An 8,675-nucleotide genomic window follows, 5' to 3' on the forward strand; every position below is an offset into this window, starting at 1 on the left:
TTCTCTAGCCCCTGCGGTGGAGCTGGCGACAGAGCAGCCCCCCAACACGCTCCCAGGCCTGCAGTAGCTGAAACAGAATCCCAGTCCCTCAGCCTCAGACCCCTCAGGTGTGCACACCTCGGGAAACTTGATCCCGGACTTGGCCGGCTCCCTCTGACTCCCCCGCCCTCGACTCCCGCCCCTCCTGGTCCATCAATGCCTCTCGCCCCGTTTGCAGGTCGCGTTTTCCGTAATAACCTTTAATGCAGCTGGCCACGGCCCAAATGTTCGCGATGGAGCGCTGGGCCCCGCGCATCAGATGGACGATGAAGTGTTAATCATCCCCCAGGGAGCCGTCCCGCGGAAAGTCGTCATTAATTTCTCTGAATTACACCAATTCCGAGACATTCTTTATGGACAGACAGTGCGGGAGACAGTTATATGACAGGACTTGCTGTGCTAAGCAGATGTGGGAGAGATTGCGTCGTCCCATGAATACTAAACAATTGCTCTGAAGAAGCCCCACCAGCTCCGGCACTCAGAGCTGGGAATGGGCCCAGCTCGCCCCGGCCCCGCCCCATGGGCACGCCCCTCCCCGCAGGTGCCTGGAGCGGGGGGCACCCTACTGCCGCTCAGGTGGCCTCTTAGCTCCCTTCCGGAGTCAGGCCTCAAGCCTCAGGGCAGGAAGTGGCTCTGGGGCTGCCACCTTCCTGGGACCCTCCAAGGACCCACAAACCCCAGGCTTTCTTTGCCACAGCCTTTGCTCCCTTTTTCCCTTCCAAGGCCTGAACCGCCACACATCTTGCTGTCTCCCTTGCTGTCTCTGATCCTCCTCGAGCTCTGCGTCCGGACAACTCAGCGCCCCGCCATCCCTGAGTTCCCATCTAGCACTGTCCCGTCTTGGCTCAGCACCTCCTCCTGCTGCCCATCTCTCTCCCACCACAGCCTCCCGCACCTGCTCCTCTCTCCACCTCCCCACCTGCCGGCTTTCTGCCCACCTCCCCCTCTGCTCACCTCCGCACCACACAGCCTTCCCCCTCCGGTCCTGGTCTACCTGCCTCTCCTGCCCACAGCCCAGACAACCTCATCCTCCACCCTGCTACAGCCCACCATTTTGCCCCATTTCAAGGCATTTCTCCTACATCTGCTTTCACCCTTCAGAATCAGGGGGCAAAGTGCGAAGCCCCGGGGAAGAGTGAAAGCAAGGAGGTTGCCCTCTTTTCGCTGCTCATGCCCTCTGCTGCCCTCCGCTCGGCGGCCTCCTGGTCAGACACCTCCCCACAACCAAAGTGGTGGGCAGCTGGGAGCGGGGAGAGGGAGAGGGTGACCAGGCGAAAACCTGCCAAGGCGAAGTGGTCACACCTGAGGGAAACCCCGCCCACAGCCCCCACCCCCACCCCACCCGGTCCAGCCGGGCTGGGGCCTCGGTGGCGCTTGGTTTCCCGGCCATCCCTAGCCACAGGCCCTAGGGGAGGGCAGCGGGACACACTGACTGTTCCCCCATGAGGTTGTCCCCCCCACCCCTGCGGGAAGGCGGTCTCCACCTCAGCTCCTTGTGCGGGTTTGGGCTAGAGGAGGAAAAGAGCGCCGCCTCTGCGTCTTTTCTCCTCGCAGATAATTTATGTCTGAGAGTGGAACAGATGGCGGGTAATTTAGCAATTACCGTGTGCGGGAACGGGACTCGTGCCTCCACATGGAAGCCAAAGAGTCCCCGCCGCAGTCTCATCTTCCTGCCTTTCTCCAGTTTGTGCCCCACCCACCCACACATACACACACCCATACACACACCTTGCTAAATCCCAACACTCTGGAGAAGGGATCTCCTTGTGGGGTCCTGTTTCACCCTAATCACTCCCAGCATCAGGCACACATTTCTGCCACAGTGGACAAGTAGAGCCCTTCTGCTCAGTAGAAGTTCTTCCTGTTGTCTCACCTTAATCTTTCTTGCTGCTCTGTGTGATCACAATCATACTGCCCTGGGAAATTGTGGGGTTCTCTCCCAACCTCCCCTCCCCGTATCCTCAGGTTTTCCGTAGTATTTCTTCCAAATATCTGGGTTCCAGATCACGGGTTTCAGAAGAGGTTTCTGGACTTCAAGGTTAACGCAAGGTCTGAGTCTGCATGGGCTGTGAGCGGGGAAGCAGTGATTCAAAGGTGAGAGAGGTGGGAAGGCGCTCTAGCACTCTGTACACACGCACGGTGAGTGTGTAATATATGTGAAATGGCTGCGAAGCTGGCTTGTAAGCTGAGGGAGAGCAGGTGGCAGGAATGAGGTTGGAAGGGCCCCAAACACCCTTGCCCCCACGCCCTCCTCTCTGTGCCACCTGCAAAAGGGTGGTGTAAGACAGGCCCCCCCACGGGAAGACCACCCTTAGCTGGGGGTGGGGGTCCTCCCTCCATCCGCCCATTCCAGGCCACCGGGACAGTGACAACCAAGAGGATGCACCCCACCCATACCTCCCAGCCAGGGCCTCAGGTCTCTTGACTGTCACTCTCTGATCCTTCATCTTGCGCTCCAGTCTGCATGCTCCCATCCCAACAGGACCTTAGGTGACCTCCAGGGTCTGAGGAGCTGGACTCTGGGGCTCTGAGAGACACCCCACCACAACCTCCCCCAACTCCTCCTCATTCCAAGACACCAGAGAAGCACTAATTAATTAGCGTGTGCAACCAGCCATGGGCACGATCTCGTTACTCACCACAGGGACTGCTGTTAACACACCAGACCCCTGGGACGCGGGCACACGCCAATTACACAGCCAGCAGCTCGGCTAATCACAGCTCCTGGTGACACTGTGGCTCACAGAGGAATCCCCCACCCCACCCACCCACCCACACACACACTCACATGCACCACCACCTTCTATGCTGCTGCCTTTGGGTATAGGAAGCTGGTGGGGAGGAGGTGAAAGCTGGTTGGGAAAAGTTAAATCTTGTTGGGAAACAGGAGGCCAGCCACAGAGATGCTGAGGGGAAAGTGAGAATGAAAAGGTAGAACAAAAAGAGAATTTTCTTACTGATCATTTTGGGCTATAGACAATCACTATGAAATCGTTAACTGCAGGAAGAGGAAGTGCTTATTAGACTACAAGAAAGACTTCCCTGTGAGGAGGTGCTAGGGTAGAACTGAACTGGAGAAAGGGCAGCCTTTCTCACTATAAGAAGCAGGCATGAGAAGATAGTGACGTGGTGGAGGAGGAAGACAGAGAAGAGTAGTTCCACAAACCCAGGTACCTAGTACCATTCTGTCCCCCAGCTTCAGTTCAAGGGTACAGAGAGGAGGCAGCCCCACTGCAGACACAGATAGGCAGCTTCCCTCCCACACACATCCCATTGACTTTGCCATTCTGCTGTCAGTCCACAGCTTCTCCAAGATTTAACATATTGACTCTCTGAGCTGCAGAAAATTGAATTTTCTTCATTACGACTGTCTCCTGACAAAAGCAGCTCATAAATTCTCCATCTTTTCTAGGCTTCCCACCCCCTCACCACCCAACATCTCTTCAAGGGATTCACGTATTTGAACATATTATTCACATGGGTGTAAAGACAAGCGTGACCAGCACTCCCCATGGCCATGCCATTCACCAAGACCGGGTATCCACCCATCATCCCTCACTGCCTATGCAGAAATCCAGGATACACACAGAGCCAGGCCACTGACCCCAGAAACCAGGGTGCATGTCTTCCACAAGAGTCCTCCCTGCTATGGTCCTCATGCCCCCACCCCATAGCAGATACAGGTGCTCCTTCCAGGGGCTGGAAAGGCCCAAAGCCTCGGGCCACACCTGCACTTCTGTACCCTCCCAGCAGCCTCCCAGGTGTCACTCCTACATGGGACAAACCCTTATATCCTAAGAGGTCATCTTGAGGGCATAGGGGCATAGCCCCTGTTCACACTCCCTGTAGGACATGCCCACAAGCACAAAAACTATGCCAGTCCACAGGCCTTGCGCAGAACCAGAGGGAGAAGAGACATCGCCTAGGCCCTAGTGGCTGTCTCCACATTCCAGCACCTGCTCTCTCCTCCCAGCTCTGCCCCTGCCCCCACACATATTCAGAAGCCTGGGGCCTCAGGAGTGCTTCTGAAGGTACAAGCACCCCTTCCACTGTCCCGGGATGGACACAGCCCCTCGGCTGACTGCCGTCTCAGTCCCAGGAACAGAACTGGGGGAGGCAAGGGCTGTTCCTTTTGGTACCTGTGCCAGCCTGGCAGCTGAGGCTGTAATAGATGGGCAAGGGGCCAGGCTGATGGCCAGCACCGTGTGGCTTGTGCTCAGGGCTAGATTGGGGCGGGCAGTAGTGGGCTAGACGCCCAGGTACTCCACCCTCCAAAATGCCACACAATCTGTGAGTGAAAAGAGACAGAAAAAGGGACCCATATAGATACAGACTAGGACACCCCCTGAGACCAGACTAAGCCATTCTCTGGCCCCTGGACAGCTGTTCCCTCCCCCAAACCCTGACTCCGTACAAAAGGAAGTCACCATGAAATGGCAAGACGGGGGCAAGCCAGTTACTGTCTTCTCAGGTATGACCACCCCAGTGTAGGGATTGTGAGAGAGCAACCAGAAAACAGGATAAAAATGGTTCATCTATTAAGAGAGGGGCTGAGACTGAGCAGGGAGTGTGAGTGGATTTTTATCTGAGCAAATGCAGAAAAAATCTATTGTCTTTACACACACGCACACACACACACACACACACACACACACACTGCAAAATCTTTATAATTGGCTCATCTTTTTCTCTCAGCACCTGAGTTTCTAAACCATCCTCCATCTTTTTTAGCCAAGCACAGTGGTGCACATTTGTAGTCCCTGGTACTCAGGAGTTCAAGGCTGCCTAAGTGAGACCTCGTCTCAAACAAACAAAAAATCACAAAATAAAAGAACAAATTGGAACAAAGAAAGATGGCCAGGAAGATCGAGGCCCATAGTCCAAGGAATAGCCTTCTGGAGACCTATGGGTCCTTTAAAACCTGTGTCCAGGAGCAGTACGGCCTTCCCCATCCTAGTCCTCCACAGACCCAACCCTAAACCTGCTCCTTCTGCCAGGGTTCCCACCTCAGGAACAGATTACCATCTACTCAGACATCCCAGTCAGCTTCCTGAGATCAGCCATGACTCTTCCTTTCTCCCTAGGTTGGCTGAGATGGGGCAGCAGAGTCTGTTGAATATATCATGTGATTAAAGTAACATTTTTAAAAGCTAAACATAACTCTTTTAGGGCCACGGGTCTACAGGTACCAAAATGACCTGCACTTCAAAAATCAAAATGTCTGGCTTCCCTCTCCTTCATCTCCTACATCACATGCTACTCATGCTACCTCTTAAATCATACTTTTTTTCCTCCTGTTCTGGGGGTTGAACCCAGGGCCTCCACAGGCCATGCAAGTGCTCTGCCACTGATCTATACATCCTGCCCCCTCCATAGCTCTTGAGTCTGTACTCCCCATCCATTCTCTCTAGCAGATGAGAGTGGGTTCTAAACTGCTCTTACTGCATTCCCAGGCTCCAAGGTTAACCCCTCCACTCCCTTAGCACTGCAGAAGCCAGAGAAGCAGAGAGGAAATACCCAGCCACAGTTCTCAGAGGGCAGTGTTTTAAAACTACCAGAAATGGGGTAAACTGCAAAGTACAGGAAATCAGCTGTTCACATTAGAACCATAACACAGCTGTTAATTTCATGGCAGAGTAAAAATTTTCAAGCTTTTAATTGATATAAGAAAAAAGAAAAACTATGAATATATGAATAACATTAGTGAGACCTCATCTCAAAAAAGAGAAAAAGTTAATGATTTCTCCACTTCCCACAAAGTCCACAGTTGGGAAATATTAATTAAAGTGTACAATATCTGATAACACTGCTTCTGTGTGTTTTCTTTATGGGGGGGGGTACTGGGAATTTAACCAGGGCCTTCACACTGAGCTACACCCCAGCCCTCTTTTTATTTTTTATTTTGAGACAGGATTTCATTGAGTCTCTGTGTGCTCAGACTGGGCTTGACCTTGCAATCCTCCTGCCTCAGCCTCCCAGAGTGCTGAGATTACAGAACTGTATTTTCTCAAACACCTACCAGAGTGCCTCACACATGGTAAATACCATGTGGCTGGTAAATACCAGCCATTATTTATTTTCTAAGAAAGCATGCTATTATATTGGGAAAAGTATAAGTTTCAGAATAAGATTGTTTTGAGAGACTTTGGGCAAGTTTCTCTTGAAGTCTCTGCCAATCCTGTCAAGTTTGGCCAGCCCTTGCCTACAGTGATGATTCAGGAAGGGATGGCACCTCTCACACCATCGGCATGCAGCTAGTCATGGCTCCTTAAAGCATCCCCGGGGATGAAGACAGCTTCCATTTGACAGGCATTATGTGCTGTGCCTAAATTATATGAGGTCCTGGGTTCAATCCCCAGCACTGTATTTTTAAAAATCTTCAGGAAAATAGGATTCCTTTTTCTGTAGCTCCTTCCACAAACTCTAGGGAGCCCTTCAAAGATCATGCCAACTTTTTCCTTCCCCTACTTAGGAGTTAGCTATATTCTTTCCCCCTACCCCCACCCCTCCGGTACCGGGGATGAACTCTGGACCTTGTGCTTGCCAGGCAGGCGTGGTGCCACTGAGCTACAGCCCCAGCCAGCAGTTATCTATATTCTGAAAAACCAACAGTCTCCAAATCTTTCAAACTCAAAGTATTCTTTGAACCCTACAACTTCCATCCATCTTCACAGTATTATTCTGCTTGTTCAAAACATCTTTAGTATCCAGGCATGGTGATGCATGCCTATAACCTCAGTCTCTTGGGAGGCAGAGGCAGGAGGACCACAAATTTGAGACTAGCCTGGGCCACTTAGCAAAATCCTATCTCAAAATTTAAGAATATAGTAAAGTGGTAGAGCTCTTATCTATCATACACAAGGCCCTAGATTCAATCCCCAGTACCACAAAAAAAAAAAAAAAGAAAGAAAAGAAAAGAAAAAAGAAAAAGAAAAAGAAAGAAATCATTAGTGGCTAATGTCCTATTCCTGATAAGAATCAAGTTCAAACCTTTGAACTTGATGAAATGATTAAGAATACACTAGCTGCTGTTCATTGGTCAAGTAAAGCTCAAAATACTTGATCTGATTAGTGGGCAGCTCTCTACCTAGTGGTAAGTCAAGAAACTGATTTTTTTCACCCTGTAGCTCCACTATCTTTAACATGTGACTTTCATGATTACTGAGCATAAAGCCATCACCATGAAGCCCAAAAGGAAAGAAAATGAAACATCTCCTTTGGGAGGTTTCATAGGCCAAATCTGGATAGCGCAAGACATCAATTAAAGGAGAAACTAGAAAATGTGATCCAGCTGTGCATCTAAGAAAAAGAAGCAAGTTCTGATAAATACACAGCTGGCTCTGCCTCACTTGGCATTTAAGATTGTCTGCACTGGCTTAAACTACCTCTGGATTAAACCTATCTTTCATAATTGAGGATGATAGGATTATTCATTCATAGATATTAGTCAGCTTTGCTCCAATAACAACCAACTCCAAAAGCTTGGTGACATACAACAACAAAGGTTTATCTCTGACTTGTATGTAATGTAGGCTATAGGTAGGCTGCACTCTGCTCCATAGGGCTCCTCAGCCCAGTGTCAGGCAGAAGGAGCAACCCCCACACAGAACATGCCCGTTCTAGAAGCAGGGAAGATGAACAAGAGAAAACTCAGGTGCTCAAATACAGTATAATTCATATCTGCTCACATCCCATCCACCAAAACATGAAACATGACCAACCCCAAAGTCAACAAAATAAGGCGTATACTCCTTCTACAGGAGATACCATAAGTCACATGGCAATGGGCAGTGAAGGAGAAAGGAAATAATTTCAAACAACTTCAGTCTACTACAACTGCCATCTTCCATTCTGGAGTACGCGGCAGACATTACTAATTAATCCCAGCCCTTTTTTTTTTTTTAAGAGTCCTTATCAATGCAACATTTCAGGGTGCTATTACCAGTGATCTGAGTTTTTATTTTAAGTTGAAATTGATGGGGGGGGGGGTTGTTTTGTTTTTTGTTGTGGTTGTTTTTTTGGTACCAGAGATTGAACTCAAGACCTCAAGCTTGTGAGGCAGGCATGGTGCCACTGAGCTAAATCCCTGGCCCTGATGTGTTATTTTTATGTGCCTCTCTAGATTCTAGTAAACATTATTCCCATTTCTGAATCTTTAATTCATCCTAGAATAAGCTTACCCTTCCTAGTCCCCATCTTGCCAAACTATCCAAATCTAATCTTCAAATAACGATGTTTTATATTTCTTTCAATAAAATTTATTGAATACCCAGCATAGTACCTGACACATATTTGTTGAATGAATCAGTTTCACATTACCTTGTGCCTTGCACAGAGTACATAAATGCCCAGTGAATATTTATCCCCTGATTAACAGCACTGCTCCTTAGAATGATGAGAGCTAATATCACATACTAGAATTTTTGGGGTGTGAATATAATATACTATTTGTGCTTGAATCTGGATTATACCACTTACTAGCTGAATGGCCCCAGGCAAATAACTAATTGTGCCTCAATCTCATCATAGGTAAAGTAGGGATAATAATAGGGCCTACTATATAAAGCTGTTTAAACACATTTTGAGCAAGCAATAAATGGAAGTTAATTCTGTGTAAGACTGAGTTTTTTTATAGG

This window comes from Heterocephalus glaber, unplaced genomic scaffold (assembly GCF_053883595.1).
Source record: "Heterocephalus glaber isolate CG9 unplaced genomic scaffold, H.glaber_assembly_v1.0 deba00001060, whole genome shotgun sequence".
In the NCBI taxonomy this organism is placed as follows: Eukaryota; Metazoa; Chordata; class Mammalia; order Rodentia; family Bathyergidae; genus Heterocephalus; species Heterocephalus glaber.